Source organism: Tursiops truncatus, chromosome 12, assembly GCF_011762595.2.
Source record: "Tursiops truncatus isolate mTurTru1 chromosome 12, mTurTru1.mat.Y, whole genome shotgun sequence".
NCBI classification, from domain to species: Eukaryota; Metazoa; Chordata; class Mammalia; order Artiodactyla; family Delphinidae; genus Tursiops; species Tursiops truncatus.
The window spans coordinates 16912875-16938380 of NC_047045.1; the positions used below are offsets into that span (position 1 = coordinate 16912875).

The 25506-nt window shown below is 41.3% G+C and overlaps 1 long non-coding RNA gene across 1 annotated transcript; it reads right to left on the reverse strand.

Moving 5' to 3' along the window:
• Nucleotides 1-272: 272 nt before the first annotated feature.
• On the reverse strand, nt 273-17129 carry LOC141275990 (uncharacterized). The gene is made up of 3 exons (XR_012324717.1): nt 16968-17129; nt 15201-15337; nt 273-951 (listed from the first exon to the last, which is right to left on the reverse strand). It is a non-coding gene; the product is annotated as an uncharacterized lncRNA (long non-coding RNA).
• Between the last annotated feature and the right edge of the window lie 8377 nt (nt 17130-25506).

Below are 25506 nucleotides of genomic sequence, written 5' to 3' on the forward strand. Positions count from 1 at the left end.
GTGGAGTATTATCTTCTTGTGATTTTGATTTGTATTTCTCTGTGGATGATGAGTGATGTCAGGCATCCTTTCATATGCTTATTGGCCATTTGTATATCTCCTTTGAAGAAATATTTATTTAAGCCCTCTACCCATTGTTGTGTTGTGTTGTTTGGTTTTTTGGTTACTAACGCTTGTCATTTTTAGCCCTTTTCTTATTTGATTTCTTTGTAGCATTTGCCCCTATTCTAACTGGAATGATTATCCCCTCTGTCTCTAAGACTTCACTCTTTTCTATCTCTTCCCTCCCTACTCAGTCTCCCCATACTCAAATCCTCGTTAGCTCTTGCAACATTTAATTTCTATCTGCTCTGACATTTACTGAGCACTTTGCATGTGCAGACACTAGGCTAAGTGTTTTGTATGCATTCTCTCCTTCATGTTTTAAAACCATACATTAGGTAGGTAGGATTATTAGACATGCCATTCTATAGATAAAAAACTGCAGTTCACAGAAACAAAGTATTTTACTTTAAGTTTGTTAAAGTTATTAGTGAAAAAGCTCGCATTTAAACACAGGAAACTGATTCTAGAGCTTGTGCTCTTAAGACTTTCCTATCTAGTTCTATAGCATTAACTACTAAATTAAGCTGATATAACCTTGTAGAGTAAGTTATATTATTGAATTATACAGTTACAAGCAACTGAAACTGGGTTTGACAACTTAAAACGAAATGGAATTTGTGGTAAGGATAAGAAGTAATTCACACAATTGAAAGGAAAACTGGAGAATTGGGATTAAGAAGGCGAGATCTAGATGGATGGCAGTCCCAGGGTTGTAAGGACCGAGGAACGGTCTCGTCAGGGCCCAGCCATTGAATGAATTGGCATCCAGTCGTATCAGCAACTTGGTCAAGACTGAAATTCCAGGGAGTGAGCATCATCTTGGTTTAGCTGGGACACGTTCCAACCCTGCTGGGAGGGAAGACGAGAATAGAACATGGTGATAGGCCATCCAAACTTGGCTGTATCCAGTGGGGAAAGGTTCACATCCCCAGAGCAAAAGAAAAACAATGAATAAGTGGATGCAGAATGACAAGTCTACTATCCTCCCAATCCTTAACTTCAGCCCAGACCTCTCCTCAGCTCGAAACCTAAATATTCAATGATTGACCGCCTCTACTTAAAGTCCTTAGCACATTGGTGGGCACTTGCTTCTCTTTACTTGGGTGGAAGTCTGACTTACAGATACCTCTCCTGCTGTGTTTCTCACTCTGGACCAAAAATATGCGTCAGTCTCTCTCCCTCGTGAAGCTATAAACTCCTCCACTATATTGTATACTTCTTTATACCCTCTAGCACTAAGCACAGTGTCATGCATGCAGCCAGTGCTCAATAAATGTTTGCTGCCTGATGAATCAACCAAAACTAGGGTTGAGGGAAACTACAGTATCAGACATTCATGTAACAGAAGATCTTGAACAAAAAAGACCTGGATGTTTTAATTGAATGCAGGTATAATATGACTGTAACGTGTTTTATAAGCTGTCAGAGTGAAGGTGATTTTACCTGTGTCAATAAAAGTATGCAAAAAAAAAAAAAGTAGGTCTATGGTACCTGACACTGATCAGACCACATCTGGAATAGTATCACTATTTCTGGTCACCACATTATAAGAAGGAGATTGAAAACCTTGGAATATTTGGAAACTATATCAAATGAAAAAGTTAGCTGAGTAGGGAATGTTTATAATGGAAGAGAAAAGAATTAGGAGATGTGATCACCGTAATTATTCAAGAAGTCCATGAAAAACAAAATTAGACTTATTCTATGTAACACAGATAGAATCAAAATGAATAGGTAGAAAAATAATCTTCAATTGTTCATAAATGGAATAATCTGTTCTGTAAGATAATAAGACCTCTATGACTAGAAATGCAGAGGGTATGTTAACAAACTTCAAGGTATTAAGTGATAACTTCTTAGCTTAGTGCACAGACTAGATTAGGTATCACAAACTCAGATGTCTTTAGGAACAAGGCAGCAATTCATCTGCATGAATGCAGTAAGTAGGTTGAGTATAGACAGTAGAAGGTGGTGGGGACTACGATGGGGACTAGAGAATGTGCTTTCCTGACGGTATTTGAATTTATACACGTTTATAACATGATGAAGTTCAAATAAAATAAACCTGAGAGCTAAATTCTGTATTTGGACTGCCAATTTGTACTCCATGGTTAAAATTTTTAAGATAGTTCCCAACTTGAATACTCAACCCTAAAGGGATGACATGCTTCTTAAACAGATTATTATTGATATTCACGTTTGCAAGGAGTCATGAGGAAGATAACACCATTAAGAAACTTAGTAGTTACAATGGAATACTATTCAGCCATAAAAAAGAATGAAATGTTGCCATTTGCAACAGCATGCATGGACCTGGATGGCATTATGCAAAGTGAAACAAGTCAGACAGAGAAAGACAAATACTGTATGATATCACTTATGTATGGAATCTAAAAACTAAAACTAGTGACTATAACAAAAATGAAACAAACTCACAGGTATAGAGAAAAAACTAGTGGTTAACAGTAGGGAGAGGGAAATGAGGAGAGGCAAGATAGGGGTAAGGGATTAAAAGTACAACTTACTATGTATAAAATAAATAAGCTACAAGGATATATTGTGCAACACAGGGAATATAGCCAACATTTTATAATAACTATAAATGGAATATAACCTTTTAAAATTGTGAATCTCTATGCTGTAGACCTGAAATTTATATAATAGTATAAGTCAACTGTACATCAATTTAAAAAATCATAATTTTTTTTTTATAAAAGAAAATCAGTAGTGAAAACAAAGTTGTTAGGACCATGGTTGATTCTAAGGAAATTACTAAGAATTTGGTAGATGTGAAGATGCTGTGGTAGGCAGAAAAATGTGGAATCTGTGAATATGTTACTTCAGCCAGCAAAAAGAACTTTGCAGATGTGAACAATTTGCATCCAAAATAATTTGAAGTTGATTTATTCAAGTGGCTAGAACCTGAGATAGGGAGATTATCTTGGACTTTCAAAGTGAGCCTAATCTAATCACATGAGGGATTTTTAAATTTTTAATTTAATTATTATTTTATAATGGAGTATAGTTGATTTACAATATAGTGTTAGTTTCAGGTGAACAGCTAAGTGATTCAGTTATACATATACATATATCCATTCTTTTTCAGATTCTTTTCCCATGTAGGTTATTACAGAATATTGAGTAGAGTTCCCTGTGCTGTACAGTAGGTCTTCGTGGATTATCTATTTTATATATAGTAGTGTGTATCTGCTAATCCCAAACTCCTAATTTATCCCTCCTCCTGCACCTTTCCCCTTTGGTAACCATAAGTTTGTTATCAAAGTCTCTGAGTCTGTTTCTGTTTTATAAATAAGTTCATCCGTATCATTTTTTTAGATTCCACATATAAGTGGTATCCTGTGATATTTGTCATTCTCTGTCTGATTTACTGCATTTAATAATAATCACATGAGTTTTTAAATGGAAAAACCCCTAGCTATGATAAGAGGGCGATGTGAGAAGAGAATAGGGTCAGAGAGATGCAACATTGCTGGCTTTGGGATGGAGGAAGGGCCCACAAGTTGAGGAAGGTGGGAGCCCCTAGAAGCTGGAAAAGGCAAGTAAGAAGATTCTCCCCAAGAGCCTCCAGAAATGAATGCATCCCTCTGAAAAACCTTGATTTTAGCTCTGTGAGACCCATGTCGGACTCTGACCCACAGAACTCTAAGATAATAAATGTGTATTGCTTTAAGCCACTAAGTTTGTAGTAATTTGTTACAGAAGCAGTAGAAAACTAATAAAGATGCTTAAAGTTAAAAGGATAACATGTGAGAAAAAGAATCATTTATTGTCCTGTACAAATGCCTGGCAAACGACAAGATTTCATGTCATATTTAATACACTGTTTTTATATAATTTATTTGATAATGGAGACATACACTGTAACTGGCATTATGCACTGTTGTCCAGGAAAAAATTAAAGAAAGGAATATATAGCATGACCTCCACATTCCCAAAGAGCAAATTTTTAGACAATAGAAGGTCATTAAACAGAATATAGTCAACAGCCAAATTATATATTATAGCAAAAAGGGAAGTCTATCAGTGTGATTATTTCCTATATCAGGCTTTCCAGACTTAGCTAAATTATAGATATCCTGATGGGCTGTGGCTATACCATAAAAGGACTGGAAATTCCTCCATTTTAGATCTAAAAGTTACCTCCTGTGCTGGAAATAACAAGTCATTTATCAGATAACATGTTCAGCTTTTTAGCTTAGAAGCTGTAGGCATCGTGATCATAGGAAAGTGAGAGTGAGTGAAGCTTAATAGGGCTGGAGATGTACGAAGGGTGAGTGTGTGTGTGTGTGTGTGTGTGTGTGTGTGTGTGTGTGTGTGTAAAAGAATAGAACATTGGTGCAAATTAATATTCTGGAATAGAAAATACACCTCCCTGCTTGAAACTTTTAGGAAACAGGTAGTTTTAAATGGTATAAATGGAAGGTGAAGTTAAAGTAAGAAGGAGATGCCTGGTACAGTTTAGCAAGCCAAGAAATAATAACTAAATAATAAATAATGTTTGTGAATTTGCAATAGATTATATTTTTATTTATGAAATATTGGGTACCCTAGGTTGAGAGTCTATCGACCTGTAGTTTTGAAACAGCTGGTTTGGATTTCTTTTTCTTTTTTTCTTTTGCGGTACACGGGCCTCTCACTGTTATGGCCTCTCCCGCTGCGGAGCACAGGCTCCGGATGCGCAGGCTCAGCGGCCATGACTCACGGGCCCAGCCGCTCCGCGGCATGTGGGATCTTTCCGGACCGGGGCACGAACCCGTGTCCCCTGCAATGGCAGGCGGACTCTCAACCACTGCGCCACCAGGGAAGCCCTGGTTTGGATTTTTGATAGGGGAACAGTGAGTTTGAACAACATGGAAGCACAACAGTGTACATTTGTAATCGGAGAAGCCTGTTGATATCATACATTGTACATTTCCCAAAGAGGAATTGAACTTCTCTGGTTGAAGTTTCCAGTGTAACAGCCAAAAAGGAGGAAGGTAGCCCAAACCTGTGGCGAGGACCCCATTGACAGAGATGATGCTCATATAGAGAGAGCAGAGAGTATACCTTAAGGAGGGCATAAGGGCCCAAACTTTGGGAAGTGAATGGCATTTGGGAGTCCTGTGACTTCTAAAAACAGATTTGAGAGGAGAGCATTTAGTCAGATCAAGGCTTTCAAGATGGACAGGACAGCAGGGGACATTTTCATTCACTTTAAGGCTGGAGACTCTACAAGTACCTGCAATGACTTGAGAATCCTCTTCTTTTTAGTTCAGTAGTTGTCTATGTCTGTTTAATGCTAATTAAAGACAGGAACATGGTAGACACTCATTCTTAGTGGATGACTAGCCAAGAACTACTTACCTTGGCTTTCCACTGTGTCTCTAGCGCTTACCTTTGGAAAGTCCAGCAATGATAACTTGGTCTTGCTGGTCAGCTAGACATCCCTGAATCAAGAAATCTAATATTTTTGGTGATCCCCTCGTCCACCCTCATCAGTTACAACTGGTCCTTACCCAGGACCCCATTACTGAGTTACTCCTCCTCCAAGATGATGGATGTACCACCACTAACTGTACACACTGCCCTCTGCCCCACTGTTCACCTCAACAGCCCTGATCTGGATGAAACTCCTCCTCTAAGACTGCTTTTTAGAGATCATAGGACTGGGCTTCCCTGGTGGCGCAGTGGTTGAGAGTCCGCCTGCCGATGCAGGGGACACGGGTTCGTGCCCTGGTCCGGGAAGATCCCACATGCCGTGGAGCAGCTGGGCCCGTGAGCCATGGCCGCTCAGCCTGCGCGTCCGGAGCCTGTGCTCCACAACGGGAGAGGCCACAGCAGTGAGACGCCTGCGTGCCGCAAAAAAAAAAAAAAAAAAAAAAAGATAGAGATCATAGGACTGGAGAGAGAAAAGCTAGAAGTGAATGAAAATGTTCCAGTTGACACTACGTGAAAAAAGTGTGGGCTCAGAGTCAGTTAATTTCCTTGAATTAATCTAAACTGAATGCAGTTGGAAAGCTTTTTCAAAAGTACCATCCTGTTCAACCTTCTAAAAGTATGCTTTTTTCTTTTGAATGGGAAATTCATATTTGCTTGAAAAGACGGAACATAGCATTCTCAGTTAATGTTTCCCAGAGAAGCTTGTCGTTCACTGGATCATCCGCTTACTATAAATTCAAAACGCTGATTTCTGGATAATTTATTTCCAGAAAGGAATATGAATTTAAATGAATCAAAGAACAAACCAATAATGACAACTTTCCTTTGAAGCACAATTTAAGGGATCGCTCAATATACATTTATTGAGCATTTTCAATGTGCAAAACGCTGTCTTGGGAACTGAAAATTCATACAAAGATGTTTATTACGTGGCTTCTTCCTTCAAGGAGGACTCAGCCTAATAAGAGATGAACACACAGATATCTTATTGTGTTCTTTACTGCAGCAAATGTCAAAAGGAGTATTAAAAATTAGCATCAGTAATTTGGAAAATGATGCAATCTCCTCTGGGTGATATGATCAGGAACGTACATGGAGGAACGTACATGGAGGAACCTTCATTTGACTAACTGTAAAGGATAAAATGATTAGGGATACAGATGAGGAGAGGGAGGTTATAGCGGGAAGAGCCATTGGAAAAGCAAAGACAAAGAGGGAAACACCATGGAGAGTGTTCAGGAACTAGCGAGTAGGACAGTTTGGTTAAAGCAAACAATCCCAAGTAGGAAGAATGGGAAAAGGAGGCTTAAAACACCAAATCATAAGGAGTCTTGAATGTTAGGAGTTACTGAAGGTGTTTTTAAAAGACAGTGACATGATTAGCATTATGCTTCCCCAAGACAAACCTGGAGATAGCGTAGAGAATACAGCATGGAGGCGACCGAGATAAGTCAGGAGAGCTGACAAGGGCCTTAATTCTCAAGATCTTCATGTCCTATATGTGTAACATCTCTTGATGCTGTGTATTGACCGAGCCCCTGCCCTCTCTCTGTATATACCATGCTGGACTTTTCCCCATGGCTTCCTGCTGGATCTTTCCCTCTGAGCCCGGTGCTCAGGGAGGATGTGTAATTCAAGGTCTCAACTTTTCACAGTCTTCGTCTTTCTGCTGCAGTTAACAGAGCCATGGCTTGCAATGTAGCAAAAGGATCACATACAGAAGTAGAGGCGTGTCTACATAGAAGGGGCAAAAAGTAGTAGATATGTCCAGCCACAAATGAAAGAGGCAGAGAAGGAGAGCCTCCAACAGGTAAGAACAAATCCAGATAGTGCAATGCCATGGAATCTATAAGAAGAACAAAGTATTCAAAACCATCTGTTCCTGTAGAAATGAATGAAAGGGCTATGGTGGTTGGGAGTCACCATATCTTGCACATCCCACATCTGTTCTAATAGTTACCCTGCAGAGCAATTTTTCTCCAAAGGCATGGATTGGAGCCCTACCGCAAACCTCCCATAGTGCCTGACATATAAAAGTAACCAAGTAATTGTTTCTTAAATAAGTGAATGGGTCAATGGGTAGTCACTCAACTTCACCTTCAAAAGAAAACAGTGCTAATTATGAGGTCAAGGAGGAGGTCAAATAGTGAGTGGTAAGGAATGAGGGGCAAATAATGCAGGCTGAAATATTCTGAAAGGAAACAGTGAGATCATTAATAAATAGCATAAGAAGTTGGCAGGGCTTTTCATTTTTGTGTTAGTGGTTGTTGATGTTGCTGTTGTTTGATTTTGCCTCTTGTTTTTAAGTGTGAAGGAGATTTGAGCCCCTGTAGAGGTTGTGAAGAAAAATCAATTAAAGGATGATAAAAATCAGAGTTTGGGGTCTGGGGGGAGAGAGAGCATGGCTTATGGAACAAAAGTACAAAGAAGATCAGAGGACATGGGCTAGAGAGAGTAAGTCCTCAGAAAGGAAAAGTGAGACTTATTCTAAGGGAAGGAGAAAAGAGACTTTTTAACAGAAGAATCAATAGATTTTTGGAACATAACATGAGCTGGATACAGAAATTCTGAGCTGAAAAATTTTGCTGGCCTTGACCTCTCAGGAGACAAGAGGGTGGGAGATTGTGCAGAGTGGAGGTTTGATGATTAAACAGAGTGGGAAATGTTTAGGAAGAACTGCCTTGGAAATACATTTAGGAGACACAATACCGAGTTATGAGCCCTGAGGGTCCCAGGTGATGGCAGAGGGCTCTGTGAATTTGAGGAGGCCCAATCACTGTGGTTTCTGAACTCCTCCATCAACAGCTGGGGGATTTGTTAGACAGGTACCAGCAAAGGTCACAGAGCGAGGAACTTCAGATCATCAGTGAGAAAAACCCAGTTGGTAACAAGCAAGAGCCAGAATTGCTTATAAATTAACTTTCATAATTAGTTGCCTAACAACTGCCTCTCCCACTTAAGCATAAGCCCCGTGAGGGCAGGGCACAGTGACCAACAGTCAGAGATGGCCCTCAATAAATAGTTGCGGAAGCATAGAAGAGAGAAAAGGACGGAAGAAGGAGAAGGGATGGAGAAAATAAGGGAGGGCAGTAGGACTTTCAGAGCTTTTGTTTAGAACCAGTGATTATGTTATCCTTCATGTTGTTTGAAAGAGTGTTCCTCTTTATCACACATTTAGAGCACAAATTAATGCTGTGGACTGTTTCCCCATCTTTCCTTTACTTCAGAAGGTGTTAAAAGCATGTCAATTGTATATTAACTAGAGAAAAATCATATAAGGCAGTCAATAAAGTGTCCAGAAAGTTTTCATTCTTAAGAGGATGTGAGGTCTGTTTCTGACAGGAACATCAGATTAATCAAGAAGTCTGTTGGTGAAAATGATAAGAAAACTGGCACAATTTGCTATCACTACCAAGATGTTCAAAAATAAATCTAGCTCACCAGATCTTTGAGAAATGTCTGATAGCTACGAGAGCAATCTCAAGTACTGGAGAAAGTGTATTTCTGCCTATCAAATATGTTCTCAGATCATTCTTGAGAGGAAAATGGTGTTAGTTATTCAAATGACAGACCAGCTGCATAAAGAGATAGTTCAGTGAGTGAAATTTTTTTAATGTCCTTTAGTCAAGTTTGTGACAATAAAAGAGAAATTTTAAAGCAATCAGACGTTATATCAATATTCGAAGACTTGTCCAGGCCAGAAGGGGTCCTGGTTAATAGGAAAGGGGTCTAAGAATATCTATAATCACAGGAGCAGGGTCATAATGGGGGACCTCAGAGTTTTATTGGGTGCCTGCATTTCTCAAGGTTAACATCTTCCAGAATTTCCTGAGAGCCAAATGATACTTCTTTTGATTTATCCCCTAGTTTTAGAGTCTCCCTGGAAGGATCTATGGCATCTACAACTCTAATGAGTAGTTTTGAGCCATCTCATCCACAATTTGATGCTAACAGATGCAAGAAAAATAATGCAGACAATCATTGGTGACTTAGAAAACACCAACAGGCTCAAGTTCCTAGTTCCTGGTTTAAGGGATTCAGAAACAACCTTAGCCTCCCTCATCGTCTTGTCCCTTCCACCACCGGACATCTTCATCCAATCTGGCCAGAATTAAAATATAGATGCTCTGCCAGGCACTCTAGTCACGGTTGAACTGAGGCTATGGTGACAAAAGGGTGACCCCTAAATGCCTGCTATGCTGTGTAAGTCACATCCCTACTTACCTAACAGAGTGCTCATCTGATAACACCCTGCCCCTGAGCCCTCCCCGCGTGATCACTTCCCTATTCATTCTGATACCTTCCTGGGATCCTAGCTCCCCTGAAAGGCCTGGGGTCCTGCATGTATCTTTCCAAGACTGCTTCTTAGGGAGTAAAGATCTGATGCTAGACACCAGCCAAGTGTCTGCGTTACGCATTGCCTACCTGGACTGCCCCCACTTAGCACAATGTCTGGCACAAAGCAGCTACCTAATAAATATTGGTTGAATTGAAGCATGACTTGCTCTGGGTTCCCCGGCACTGACTCCAACCATTTGCCTGAAGAGTGTCTGAGAACTGCATCTTCCCATTCTCTCTCTGTGCTATTGCTTGCTTGCCCAGCTGCAGCTGCAGTGTGGAGGGCCTAGTGTCAGGTTTTAATCATCTGGCTCTCACGTCCTACTTTAAGTAACAGGCAGCTCTGGCTCATAATTTCCAAAATATGACAAGGACAGTCTACTCCTGGGTCCAATGCCTCTTACAGATGCCTTACCAATGACAAAGCATGTATTTTGAACTTGATTTCCTGTCAACTCAAATTTTATGTGATGCTCCTTAAACAGTTAAGCCCTGGGTATTTTGCCATATTATATACAGAATTTGCTATCTCTGGTGTGGTACACAGTCTCACAAACAACGCATATGACAATGCGTGTAACATATTTTGGTATTGACCTACATTCTGCCCTCTTCTAAAATTATCTACTTAAAATGTACCAGGCTGTTCCAGGACATTCTGAAACTTTATCAAGTAGAAACAAATCTTTATTTCTTGGCAAGAGAAATTGTAGTCAAACTTGAGAAAAGGATGCTTAAAAGAAAATATTCAGTGACTGATCCTTGCATCAAGTAAAAATTTAAGAGAACATATGTGATAATGGTATCTGCCCACCTACAGAATGGAGTATGTATCGAAATGCTTTTATTATTTCACAAATGTAAGAACATTAAGATGTAATTATTATCAGATGTTTATATATGCATTATATGCATCATATATGCATAGGACTTTAAACTCATGTCTTCCATCTTCTCTGTCAAAAACAATCTTCAGCCTGAAAAGATCAGAAGAAATGATGATAAGAGTGAATTAAGACCAAGATAAGTGTAGAAATTATAAGAACTTAAGTCTCATGATCTGGACAAAATACATATGAATATTTGGAGGGGGTGGAGGAAAGGCTTGGAGGATGCAAATGAGTTCTCTGAATTGAGTCCTTGCGTAGCCAGAAAACACAGAAGAAAATTGTGGTTCCCATTTCCAAAGAGAAGAGACAGATTCCACAAAGCATAAACCAAAAGATTTGATAGGTGTTTGGGGCAAGATTCTTGACTGAATTATTAAAAGCTTGGTTTGAGTTGACTTAGAAAATCAAGTTCAAAATGAAAAGAAAGTAGGGATAATAAGAAATAAATCATCCCAGATTAGACTAATTGTTGGCAGAGCTACTAAACTGGCAAAGAAGAAGGATATAGAACGGCGTATCTTGATTGCAGCAAGATGTTAGACAATGTCTTTCATAATATTTTGCCTTGTATCCAAAACAGAGAATTATAAATTGGATCAAGGAAGTTAGGTGCATTTAAAACAGGTTGAACAACAGCAGTAAAGAAAGTCAGTGTCAACCTAAAGGGAATTTCAAGAGTGTCTGTTGTAAATATCTCATTCAATGCTTTTACCAGTGTTTTGAGTAAGGACTCCCAGCAACTCTAGGAGGTTCTAAGTTGAAGCAGATAACAAATACCCACGTGATGGAAACAGGACATAAAAGATCTCAATTGGCTTAAGTAATGAGCCAAATGAAACAAAAATGAAACTTAGAGTAAATAAAGAGCTTTTTACATGGATTGGAAAGACCAGGATATTATTCAAGAGAAGGGAAAGGAAGATTACAGGACGAGGGATAAAAAGCAGGGAGCTTTGGTGAAAGAACAATGTGTCATCTTCCCAGGGCTGCCACAACAATGTACCAAGAACTGAGTGACTTAGAACGAGAGAAATTGGTTGTCTCACAGTTCCAGAAGCCAGAAATTGGAAATCAAGGTGTTGGCAGGGCCGTGCTCTCTCTGTGGCTCTAAGGGAGAATTCTTCCTCGCCTCTTCTGGCTTCTGGCGTTTGCCAAAAATCCTTGGTGTTCCTTGTCTTGTTGATGCATCATTCCAGTCACGTAGCCGTCTCCTCCCTGCACCTTCACAGCATCTTCCCTCTGTGTGTGTCTGTCTCTGTGTCCTAATTTCCCCTTTTCATAAGGACGCCAGTCACGTTGGACTAGGGCCCGCCCTAAAGACCTCATTTTACTTAGTTACCTCTGTAAAACCCTGTCTCCAAACAGGGCCACCTTCTGAGGTACTAGGGGTTAGGACTTCAATCTATCTTTTGCAGAGGATGCAATTCACCCCATAACAAACTGCTCCATGGGAGGTGGCAGGAAGTTGCCCCACATGAAAAGCATGACTGCACAGATCAGGAATAAGGGGAGAGCTGGGCCTCTCTGGTCAGCATACACCTGGGGAACTGCAGTCAGTTCTGGGCCTTTTTTTTTTTTATTGGCATATAGTTGATTTACAATGTTGTGCTAGTTTCAGGTGTACAGCAAAGTGATTCAGCTATACAGGTACATATACACACTACTGTATATAAAATAGATAATTAACAAGGACCTACCGTACAGCACAGGGAACAGTACTCAGTACTCTGTAATAACCTATATGGGAAAAGAATCTGAAAAAGAATAGATATATGTGTAAGTTCTGGGCCTTTAATAGGCAGTTGGGATGATGAGGGAACTTAAAATCAAATTATTGGACAGTGGTTTGGAGGAAATGGGATTGTTTTAGCCTGAGGAAGACCAGGCATGGGGGAAATGAAAGCCACTTTCAAATACACGATCAGTTGGCTGAAGTAGAGCTAGAGTTGTTTTTTATGGCTCTGAACCCAGAATTATATTACTGAGAGAGACTGATTCAACTGGATCGAAAAGAAGATTTTAAAAGGTAGTGTGTCCCGAGGCAGTTGGAATTTCATAGAAATACTGAGCTCCCTAACTTTGGACATCTTCAAGCAAAGGCTGAACACAGAGGGAGGGTGTTTAAAGGGAATGGAAGCATTGGAAATTATCTTGGAGCATAAGTCTTCTGACCTTGAGATTCAAGAATTCTATGAAAGGAGTTCTTCTTTTAACTGAAGAATATTGATATCCCATAACATTTTATAAGGAAATGGTACGTGCTAACCCAAATCTAAGATTGTTTTATATTAAGGAAAATCTGAAGGAAGGAAAAATGAAAAGGATCACATATTTTAACCACACAAATAAAAAATAGATGGTCTAAATAAACATAAAATATACCCAGTAAGAATACAAGAAAACCATAAAATCAAATAAGGGAAAGCAAAAACCTTACCCAAGTCACAGGCATTTTACAGTAAAAGTAGCATTTTGACTTTTATAGAAGTAATATGAAAGTTGAAATCTAGAAAATTCCATCAGGTCCAACTTTCCCCCCCCCCCCCCAATAACCGGAAGCAGAAAGGAAACAGGAAGAACAGGTACTATCTGGTGAAGTGAACTGACTTCTCCGAAAGAGGCTGGGAGGAAGATATCAGTGAAGAAGCCAATGGAAGGAGACCGCCTGGGCGCTGGAAAGGGCAGCAAGCTTGGAAGGACGTCTCAAGACAGCTGATCTTGGCTCAGCTGCCAACCAGCTACACAAGGTCACACGAAATATTTCCCTGCTTCTCGCTTTGCTCTGTTACTTTAAAAAGAAAAGAATCAGATGACGTTTTAACAACCCCATCCAACTGTAAAACTGTGACTCTGATGAATGTCCACAGGTAGAGAGTGAGGAAATACTTTAACACAATAAAGGCATAGAAATGTTGAACTTATAAAAAAACAAAAGTAAGAAATAGCCAGTGTAACTGTTTGAAAGACTAGAAGTAATGGAGGCAAACAATAATAACAGGTACTACATGAAGGTGTGCTAATAAGCCACACGTCTACGTGCAAAGCTTGAGTTTCATTAAAAATGAAAGTCATTACGTAGTTAGCATATTAATTATTACCCATGAAGTGTTAGCTTTGTATTACCAGTGAGTACCTGGCAGGCAGCTATTTACAAATATTTCTGTAAACGCACTCACACTCAGTATATTACTTGGTACAATCTGAGACGTAATAGACCCCTAAGCTTGAGTCTATGTGTCTGGCTTCCAAGTCCAATAACGTCACCTTCTAGGCAACATGATTGAGGATTAAGTTCTCAGGTATTTTTTCTGCAGTAGCAATTTCATTAAAATTCTTCACCATATTCAATTCAATTACTATAAACCATGCCAGATGATTTTCAAATAAAGAAAGAAGTACATATATGAACCAGCATTTATTTACAATACGGAATAATACACACAATAAAACAAGAAGATTCAACATACAGAAAAAGGCTTAAAGAGGCAGGGATGCCTGAGTAGGATTTTGAAGGATAAGTAGGAGTTTATTCAACACAAAAAATGGAGAAACATCCCGAGCACTCCAAGGCATAGAAGCAAGAAGCAAAATGAAAGATTTGGGAAATTACAATTGGTTAAGTATTTCTGAAACAAAGGGCTAAGAGTGGACAATAGCAAGATGTGAAACAGGGGGGGAGACAACTAGCTCACAAAGGGCTTTCTGTGTCATTCTAATAACGAAGGTCTTTTCTTATGGGCAGTGAAAAGCCTCTGAGAGATTTTGAGCCTTTGAGTGATACTCTCAAGTTGGCCTTTCAGGGAGATGATCCCAGCTGCAGTGTGGAGGGGCGAATATGAGATGGAGAAGTGAGGAGACCAACAGGGAAAGAGATAGGAAGGAACTGAATTAAAGCCATGGCGGAGGAGATAGGACAGAGAGGTTTAAATTTGGAAATGGTGGGATTTTGGTAACCGAGGAGACATTTCCAACCTGCTGTAGAGCCAGTCACGGAGAAGGACCACAGAAGGACCAACAGGTTTAGGGGTGGAAGGTCCAGTTTGGACCATATCGAGTATGAGATGTTCTGAAGACAAGTGAGCCCACCTCTATATCATCTTTTTCCTCTCTAGCCCCTGCAGATTTGAAAAGCCTATTTTTAGAGAATAAAAAAATCTAAATATCTGGGTTCATTTATTAATTAAATGTCTCTAAGAAAATGAAAGGGATGTTTTCCCCCAGAGTAAAATCAAGCACACATAATGCTCTAAGGAATTACACTGCCGTAATGCTGTAAGAGGTATCACCCAGTCAAAGACCAGTTAACCAAATGCTTTGTCCATAGAAAGGAATTGTACACGTTACACCTGGGTCATCAAAATTTAAAGAATGGTTATGCAAAAGATACCCTTAATAGCAAATCTTCCAGGATTCAGACTCTTGAGTTACCTTAAATATATTCTTACGCAGCTCACTTAAAACAATGCACACATGTGTGGGAATGTTCTTGCTTTTGCTGAATGCCTCCCACTCTGTGTAATGGTCTGCACTTAGTTGGGATAGAAGAATCCAAGGGGTGACAGCATCTGTAAAAAGACAGGGAACAGTGGGCCAAGTTTGCATTCCTGTTTGGCAACGTAGGGCCAGACTCTTAGGACTGTGGTCAAGACAACACTAAGTTTAACTGATACTTAACATGTTGTAGTTGGGAAGGCCTCGGCGTTGCTCTTGTGTGTGTCAGTAAGCCCTAGGAGAAAAACAGACTGTGCAAATGGCATTTCCAGCAGTCACAGAATGGCAGGCTGACACATTTGGGTAGCAATGGCCAATCCAAAGTTTGCTTGCATAATTAGTATATTTGGTACTACTTGAGAAAGGACATTTTCCATGAAGAACTTGCTTTGAAGGCAGAACTTTCACTGCCAGGTCTCCAGGGAGGGTCATTTTTTCCAGCTCTCACTTTTGCTATCTATGACTCATCCCTCAACATTTAAGGGAAAACATTCTTAACAGAGGACCACATGAGGATTCAAGATGGAACTTTCTGAGTGTCTCCAAATATCCCCTCTGATCAGAGCTTCACGTAAGCTTGCCAAAGCTCCTGTGTGATGACCCCAGCTCTGGGCTCCATCCTGGAGATAGGGAGACGAGGTGAGCCATAGGGGCAGCTTGACATGCCTCCACGTGACATGCCCGTGGCCCCTAAGGTCAGACACCCTGTCCTTCTTGAGAGGAAGTAATGATTTACTCTTGAGAGAGGAAGGAGGGATAGAGTTCTGGAAACCGTGGGGTGGGGAGCAGTAAGAGGAAGAAGGGAAGCTTATCCAGATGCTTCAAGAAATTGCTAGAAAATACCAAGCAAGCTTCGGCGGCCTTTATAAGCCCCTGCAAAAATAACCCCCGCTCACTTGGCTAATGATGGAAATAAACGTTGTCCCAAAGAACAGCCTCTGATTGGCTCGGCCTCTTGAATTTGAAAGGCACTTGGGGGAAACAAGCTGACCCTGTGGTGCTACAGCCATAAACGAGGGCATCATCTTTGACTTTTTGTTGCTACTGGTTAATCTCTCCTTCCCGTTTCTTACTGACACCTCAGGATTAAATTGATCAAAGCATGAGGGGAGTGGGATGGGAGTCCAGATAGTGGCAACTAGTTTTTGTCTGGTTTGTTAAATATGACCCACACTTCTAGCCAGTGGACTCTGCTTCACACCCTGAGCAGTACATTCTCAGGATCTCAGTTCAGTCCTTCTCAGTTGAGAATGATTCCCTTCACCAAGCGCAGGGAGAGAAGTAAGAGCTGTCTCCGGCAGGTGAGCGTGTCAGAAGACTGTCCACAACCCTAGGCACTGACACTGCAGCCTGCCTCCGCCTATGGAGACCTGTCACCGGGGTGCATGCAGCTTTGTAACTGCATAAATTATATAGAAGAAAAATCATGGTTTCTCCTTTGGGGGTGAGGGGCTGCGATCCTCTGATTTTTTTTTTTAAACGTTTTACTGTTCTATAAACAGTCTTCTATGGCCCTGGTTTTATTTTAATTACATGTATCCATCTTTATTTTTTTCCTCTCCCAAACCTGGGCAGTAATGCATTGCACATTTAAAAGAAACCACATACAGAAAGAAACCACATTCTTGGAATGAAATACCCTGAAGGAGCATGTACATGCTTCTTTATGATGCTACTAGTGATGTTGGCAGCTTCCATACGCACCGGTTTAGAATTACTCTCAGCAACCGGGGAGCTTCAAGGGGATTTGCAGTAGCCAAAAGAAGGGAGGAGCTCCTGTCCTTCTTCTGTGGGGTCTGATAGGTTTCTGACCTATGACCTGTGAACAAGACAGCCTCCAGAAAAATCTTCTTGGAGTTCTGACTTACTTCCTACCAAAATATAAAAGATTCAAATGTCAAGTTTGTAAGTCATAAAAAGATGCATTTTCTTATTGGAGGAGATTCCAATTATGGGATGAAAGGCTCTGTCCCCTTGAGTTTGATTTTATGTATAAAAATGTGTAAAATCAAATACATATGAATACATACATACATACATGTACATGTACATATACTTGCTTTTATGCTACTTTTGTATTAAACTTTAAAGTCTTAACTCCTCAAAGGCAACCATAATAACTATTTGATGAACATATTATTATCCAGATAAAAAATACAAATTTGAAATCAGAAGATTCTCTTAGTGTAATTCCTTTGGAATGGACTAGTGAGTGCACAGAAAGGCCTTCAACGATATCGGGGGCAAAATCCTTGGAGAACCACACCCCAGAGGGTTGCAGCTGATAAGTGTGGGAAACCCGGAGAAGTAAAACCCTCCAAGGCAAACACAGCACCCATGGCCTAGGTTAGAGTAACCCTTTCTCCTCCCATGTGGCTCTGGAAGCACGTCCGGCTTTGTGTCTGACACTGCTGCACCTCTGGAGAGATGCCATTTCTAAGTGATAGCCACGGCCCTTCCACAGGAGACAGCCTGTGTCTCCCAGACCACCGCAATTATGCCTCTCCTCCCCTGGCCTCTGCCCGCAGCGCGGGTCAGCATGCCGCTACCCACTTAGAGCACTCGCCCGTTTAGAGTCTCAAGGGGATGGTCAATACCACATATGTGAATTTGGGGGAAACGCACTGGGGGGGAAAAACCCAGCATGATTCAGAAATAGCACACCAGTAAAACCCAATGTATAGTCAGGATTTTTCAAGAGTTCTATATACGTCAATGTTCCAGAAAAACAAAACTAACTTTTTAAGTATCAGAATGCTTTTACACAGGATTGATTCGATCAAATAAAACCTAAAGTACTTTATACTCTTCCTTGCCTTCTCCTTTTTTTTGGCCATGCCATTCCATGATCAGGAACTGAACCCAGGCCACAGCAGTGAAAGCCCGGAATCCTAACACTAGGCCACCAGGGGACTCCTGCTTTCTCAATTTTTGAACATAACTTTACCATTGTTAATAAAGTGGCATCATGATTTTCTACCATCGGTTAAAAACATTCCTGATCTGGTGTCACGTGCTTTCTCTTTGGCTCTCCTACCCCTGTCCTCATATACCCTTACACCCCTCACTTTGGGCCTGCAGCCTTTGTTTGTGCATGTTTGTTGATTGAGTGAATGACTGACTCTCCCTAGGCCCCATTTCCACAGGCCAGGCTCTCCCCATCATTCCTGACCCAGCTGCACTAGGTGGCCCCCTGAATCCCCTTTTCACTTGGCTACTGCAAATGATAGTTCCATAATTGACGTTAATCTTTTAATTTTAATTTTTTTCAGTTTTTGTGGTACACGCGCGAGGGCCTCTCACTGTTGTGGCCTCTCCCGTTGCGGAGCACAGGCTCCGGACGCGCAGGCTCAGCGGCCATGGCTCACGGGCCCAGCCGCTCTGCGGCATGTGGGATCTTCCCGGACCGGGGCACGAACCCGTGTCCCCTGCATCGGCAGGTGGACTCTCAACCACTGCGCCACCAGGGAAGCCCCTGACGTTAATCTTTTAAGTTTTCACTTTGACATGTATCACTCATGATTATTTGTACACTTATTTATGTGAATATAAGCTGTTAAGAGCAGTAGCCGTATTTTACACACCTTAGTTTACTGTGGGGTTTTTTGGGTTTTTGCTTGTTTGTTTGTTTGTTTGGCTGCACCGTGCAGCATGTGGGATCTTTGTTCTGCCACCAGGGATCGAACCCGGGCCCTTGGCAGTGAGAGTGCAGAGTCCTAACCACTGAAAAATGGTACTGATGAACCTGGTTGCAGGGCAGGAATAAAGAGATAGACATAGAAAATGGACTTGAGGACACAGGGTGGGAGAGTGAAGCTGGGGCGAAGTGACAGTAGCATCGACATGTATACACCGCTGCATGTAAGATAGTTGGCTGGTGGGAAGCAGCCGCATAGCACAGGGAGATCGGCTCGGTGCTTTGCGGTGACCTAGGGGGTGGGATAGGGAGGGTGGAGGGAGGCTCAAGAGGGAGGGGACGTGGGGACATGTGTATGCATATGGCCGATTTGCTTTGTCGTGCAACAGAAACTAACACGGTATTGTGAAGCAATTGTACTCCAATAAAGATCTATTAAAAAAAAACAACACAGTGCCTGACTCAAAGAGATATTTTTACAAAAACACTTTTGAGGCGTTTGTTGAATGAATTTGTAGAAAAGGTCCTGGCTGGCCAAAACTGAAATCCAATACAGCTGGCAGGTGAAGCTAAGTGAACTGTCCCCCACTCCCAGCCCAAATTCCTTTGTCTGTCGTACAATCACGGATCTAGGTAGGGGCTGAGAGTCCCCCTGAAAAGAAAAAAACAAAAAACCAACACTCTATATCATGCCCACAGTTGGAAACCCTGCCTTACTTCTAGTGCGTGAACTAGAACCTAGCTCACAGCAGGTGCTCAATAAATAAACTAACTTCTGTGATCTATCCAGGCCTATCTTAACTTTTCCTTGGCTTGTTTTCAGAGAACATGTCACCTCATCTTAGAACAGGCTTTAGTCCGCATCCTCAGGAGGAGTAAGGATACCGGTGCCTGCAAAGATGACCAAGGAGCTGAACCGTGAAGCCTAAGAGGGACTGTGGCCCTTGTGTCACCTCGTTCTCAGCAACAGCTGCTGCATCTTGTTTCCTCAGGCTTCGGCTCAGAGGAGATAATGACACTCGGGGAAGAGGATTCCCAGCTTTGCAGAGACAAGGGCAGCAATGCTGGAGAACCTCAGGCTCCCTCTATGCCTGGAATAGCTGTGGGGGCCGGAAATGATTCCCAGGGATCCTGGACTCTCAGAAGACACCTGTCAGTGTGTCCCAGAAAATATACAGGTGAGATTTTCAAGGGAATGGAGTTCCTGCTTAAAAAGATGGCTGTCGTTAGCTGGTAATATTTGGTTTTACTGTTTAATGTGACATCGTTTTACCCAAGGGTGGGTGTGGAACCATTGGGGAATGAATGAATGAATGATCATGCCTAGTAAAATGGAATTCTTAGAAAACAGTGTTTTCCCCTGTAAAGTGTCAAATATTCTAGTGGATCCTAATGGAAAAAATATGTATTTTTTAAATTTTTATTGGAGTATAGTTGAGTTACAATCTTGTGTTAGTTTCAGGTGTACAACAAAGTGAATCAGTTATACATATAACATAGCCACTCTTTTTTAGATTCTTTTCCCATATAGGTTATTACAGAATATTGAGTAGAGTTCCCTGTGCTATACAGTAGATCCTTACTAGTTATATATTTTATATGTAGTCGTGTGTATATATTAATCCCAATCTCCTAATTTATCCCTCCCCTCCTTTCCCCTTTGGTAACCATACATTTGTCTTCTACATCTGTGAGTCTGTTTACGTTTTGTAAATAAGTTCATTTGTACCATTTTTATAGATTCCACATATAAGTGATACCATATGGTATTAGTCTTTCTGTGTCTGACTTCCCTTAGTGTGATAATCTCTAGGTCCATCCATGTTGCAGCAAATGGCATTATTTCATTCTTTTTATGGCTGAGCAATATTCCATTGTATAGGTGTCCTATGTCTTCTTTATCCATTCCTCTGCCAATGCACATTTAGGTTGTTTCCATGTCTTGACTATTGTAAATAGTGCTGCAGTGAACATTGGAGTGCATGTATCTTTTTGATATGGTTTTGATATGGTTTTCTCCAGATCTGTGCCCAGGAGTGGGATTGCTGGATCATATGGTAGCTCTATATTTAGTTTTTTAAGGAACCTCCATACTGTTCTCCATAGTGGTTGTATCAATTTACATTCCCACCAATATTGTAAGAAGGTTTCCTTTTCTCCACACCCAAAAAATATTTTAAATTAAAGAATGTCAGAACTAATGGGGAGCTTAGCAACTAACCAGTCTGAACCCCTTGCTTTGCTGATGAGAGAACTTTGCAGTCCTATGGCCCAATGTTGTCTGAGATGGGACCAGCAACCAGGCTTGCTGAGGGGTGGTAGCCTTCTCCTTACCAGTAGAGACACTCCCTAAAGAATGATGTGGGAGCTAGTTCTGCTTGGAGCCCAGCTGGAGCCAGGAAGCCCCTCTGTACTGAAGAGAACCGGGCTCTGAGCCCTCGTGTTCAGTGCAAACAAGTCAGGCAGTAACGGCTCCTACCAATGAACAGCCAACTATTTTCCATTCCCATTAAGAGAAAGTTAAACCTATACAGTGTCTCAAAAATTTGATCTTTTCTTTAATAAAAGCCACCGCCAAGAGCATACTCCTTTGAACCATCACTTCTCAAAGCAAAATGACTTTGAATTGCATGGACTTTGAGAGGAATTTATTTCCATGGTTGTTTTTAATTTAGGGAGAAAAAGAAAAGGAAAAGAGAGACAAAAGAAAGTGCATGGGTAGCAACAGAATAAGGATAAGTGTATCTAGAAATTTTCATTCAGCAGCTGAAATCCTGCTTAGAAATCCTGCTTACAATGTCTGTTTAGTGGTAGGGCTATTCAGCCTCTCATCCATTCAACAAATATTTATTAAGGGCCAACACCCTGTCAAGAGTCATGCTGGAGATAGAGAAATCACAAGGACCTAATAGATCTAAGTGCAGGGCATCTGGAAGTGGAAAGCACAGAGGACTTCCCTGAGGTGACAGACAATAGTTTACTGCATGCCACCTGGAGGGGGAGGACACGGCAGATGGGAGGCAAGAGAGTAGTGTTCCAGGAACAGAAAGCCACTCGGTGAGCCTGTAGGGCTGAGTGTGGGAAGAGGGTGCAGTGACAAAGCAGGCTGGAGGGAAAGGAAAGGCCATCTTAGGAGTTTAGCTGTATCTCAAAGGTGATGGGAGCTATTGGAAATATCAAGAATGTGTTACATGAGCTGATCCACATTTAGAAAATAGTCAATCCGCAATAGCTCTTAAACATAAGAGATGCCCAGTTAAAACTCAGAGATACTGATTTTCACCTGTCAAATGAGCAAAAAGCAAAGTTTTGAGCACAGTAGAGAATCGGGCATTTTACCCTTATTTCTGGCTGGAGTAATAACGATTCAGCAACATATATTAAAATTACAAACACATCTACCTTGGACCCAGCAATCCCAATTCTCAGAATCTATCCTGCAGTTACTGTCACACCAGTATGGAGTGACATATTCGTATTCATTCATTGCAGCATTGTTTGTAAGAGCAAACTATCAAAAACTAGTAAATGTCCATTAAAAGCAGGCTGGCTAAATACATTTTATTAGCTCGATATGACGGACACCTTGCCCTTTAAAAATAAATAAACTTCCTTATATGGAAAGGTTACCAAGGTACATTGCATATTTTAAAAGGAAGTATAAAACAGTGTGCCTGGCATAGCATCTTTATGTGGAAGGAGATATTAAAAGATATATTAATATGTTTTATTGAATATATATGCTGTATCTCTGGAATAACACACGGTAGATTACTTCCCATGATTGTGTAAAAGGAAACTGGGTAGCTGGAGGTGGGGCTAGGGGGGATCGTTTCCAATGAGTGCCATCTTCCATGACTTGGACCAAAGAGTTTCATGGAGTGATGTGGGCAGAACTCAAAGTGTAGTTGAGGATGGGATTCATGAGCAGTGATGGACATGAGACCACTTTCAAGACGTCTGGTTGTGGAAGGGGAGAGCGATAGGGCAGGGTGGGGGTAAAGGAGCAACGTCAGATCAAGAAAAGTCTCTTTTGAACTGGGAAACAGACTTGAGCTTGTTTTCAAATACAGCCACAGAGACAAAAGGATGAAAATTTTAAAGACGGAGATATTGACAAAGTGAGACAAGGGTGGAAACGAAAGTATTGCAGATTTCCAAAGAAGACTTAAAACTGTAAGTCCAAGGATTATATCATTTGTTTTTTTCTCTACTTTTCTATCTACCCTCTGTTGCCTTTAGAACAGTTTTTTGAGCGTGAGTCCCTCATTCTCCTTGCTTGGCCCTGCAGTAAACCTTTCTCTGCTCAACAAAACAGAACAAAAGACAAAACAAAACAAAAAACAGTGGTTTGTACCAAGCAGGACTCATTAAATGTTTATTTACCATCTGATGTCACGGTGCCTGAGCTTGTATTGTGAAGGATCTCCCTTCACGGAACATCAGCTGCAAGATCAAAGCGGCACGCACCTACCTTAGAAAGTGTGCGCAGGCGTCCTACCAGCACTACATCCCTCCCTGTCCCTGGAAGAGTAAAGAGTGTGGTCCCCCCCCCCCCCCCACTCCCTGGCCTCCACCATCAGCTCTGCCTAGAGCTCCTGGCTGCAGATGAATCCCACACCAAGGGCTGTGCGTCCAGCGGGTCCAGACCTACAGTCAATGTAAAAGCCAGGACCCACCCCACAAATTCCTTCCTAAGTTTTCAGTGTTTTCTATGTCCCAGCATTCCCACCCCCCTTTCTGGCATTTTCCAAGTGAAAAATTTGACTCACACTCCCCCTAGTGACAGCCCAGGAATTCTTTTCAATGATTAAACCACACCTCCTGGATAGCAAAGAGAAGCAGCCTGCCCTGGATGTGCACCTTTACCTCCCCAACCCCCAGTCCCACCCCCGACACATTTGCTGATGTTGTTTTCTGTGATTAGAAAGAAATAATTGGCCAGCTGAATATCTAGACCTCAGCAGATTAGAGGGAATGAGTTTCAGTCAGTGTCATGAAACATCACCAGATCTTCCTGGTTTTGTGAGTCAAAAATATTAGAAGCAGGAAGATGGCATGTAAAAAGGAGAAAAGAGGAACATAGAATATGCCACATGTGTCCAGGGATGCACTGGTGACCCCGAAGCCAAAGCAGGATGACCACTGCCACACAGGCTCAATTTAAGAAGACAGAAACTCAAAAGGTTAATGCACTGAGGACATGTTAACCTGTGGGAGAGATGGCTTTAGGGGACAGTGAAAGCAGTGGTTAAATATTTGCTGGGCTAACCAGTGGAATATTCAACTTCCTTGTTCAGAACAACTCCCCATAAGTGGTTCTGAACCATTTGAGGGTCAGTTTGAGAACCAATGAATCTACACCCTTTCTCTCCAGAATAATATATTTTCACATTTCAGAGTTATAGAAAAAAAAATTCATGGTTAATAAATGTAGAAACAGATGTTCAACCCCACTTAAAAACTCAGGCCGAAGTAACAGGGATATACTATTTTTTATCTGTCAATTTGGAAAAGATCAAACAATTTCTCGATGCTAAGTAGTATAGTCAAAGGCATGAGGAAACAGGCACCCTGGCACTATTGATGCAGTATTAGCTGGTGCCATCTTTTGTGGAAGAGGCTCCATATGTTAAGCAACTCCCCAGGCCACAGCTTCGCTCCCCATCTCCAGGCCTATGAGTCTTCAGTGTATATCGCCCACCCAGTTCAGACCTCTCTTTGAGCTTTAAACATGAGTAATTGACTGTCTTCACTTGACTGTCTCAAAGGTTCTGCAAATCGAACATGTGCAAGACAGAACTCAAAACCCCCCATAAACATGGCCCCCTGGTAGTGTTCCCTGCAGTGTATAGCACCCCCATTCATCTAGTTGTATTAGTCAGAAATCCCAGAGGCACCTGTGACATTTCCCTCTAAGTGCTTCTCCCCACTTCCATGTCACCACACCAGTTTATGTCATCATCCTGTCTCACCTGGATGACTGTAATAATCTCCTAACTTGAGTCCTAACAGCCGCTCTGTTCCACTGATGAGTTATCCTCATTGCAGTCAGAGTAACCCTTTCAAAACTTAAGTCGAATCATGCCAAGCCCCCTGTTTAAAGTCCTGCAAATGATTTTAAGATAAAGACAAAAATCTTAAATGCAGCCTACCCCACTCTCTCCTTCGTTCTCACATGCCACCCTTCTTTCTCTTTCTTTAGAGCCACTTTTCTCTCCTACCACAGGGATGGATATATACATATATATTTCTTCTTTATCAAATTATCTTCTCCCTCTCTTCACCTAGTTTAGTGCCACTCAGGACATAATCACAAGTCCCTAAGGAAGGCATTCCTGTCACCCCAGTTCAGCTCAGTTTTCTTTTGTTATTTTGTATGTGAAATCATAGAACCATGTCTTTTTTCTTTCTGGATTATAGCAATTTGTAATTATGCCCTAATCTATGTGATTGTTTTAGTTCTATCTTTTCCTGCTACTAGACTATAATCTTCATGACAGCAGAGACCTTGTCTTTCCCAAAGTGTACTGGTGTATCTTAAATAGCAAGAGGTAGGCACTGTGTGTGTGTGTGTGTGTGTGTGTGTATGTTAGAAAATGTGAG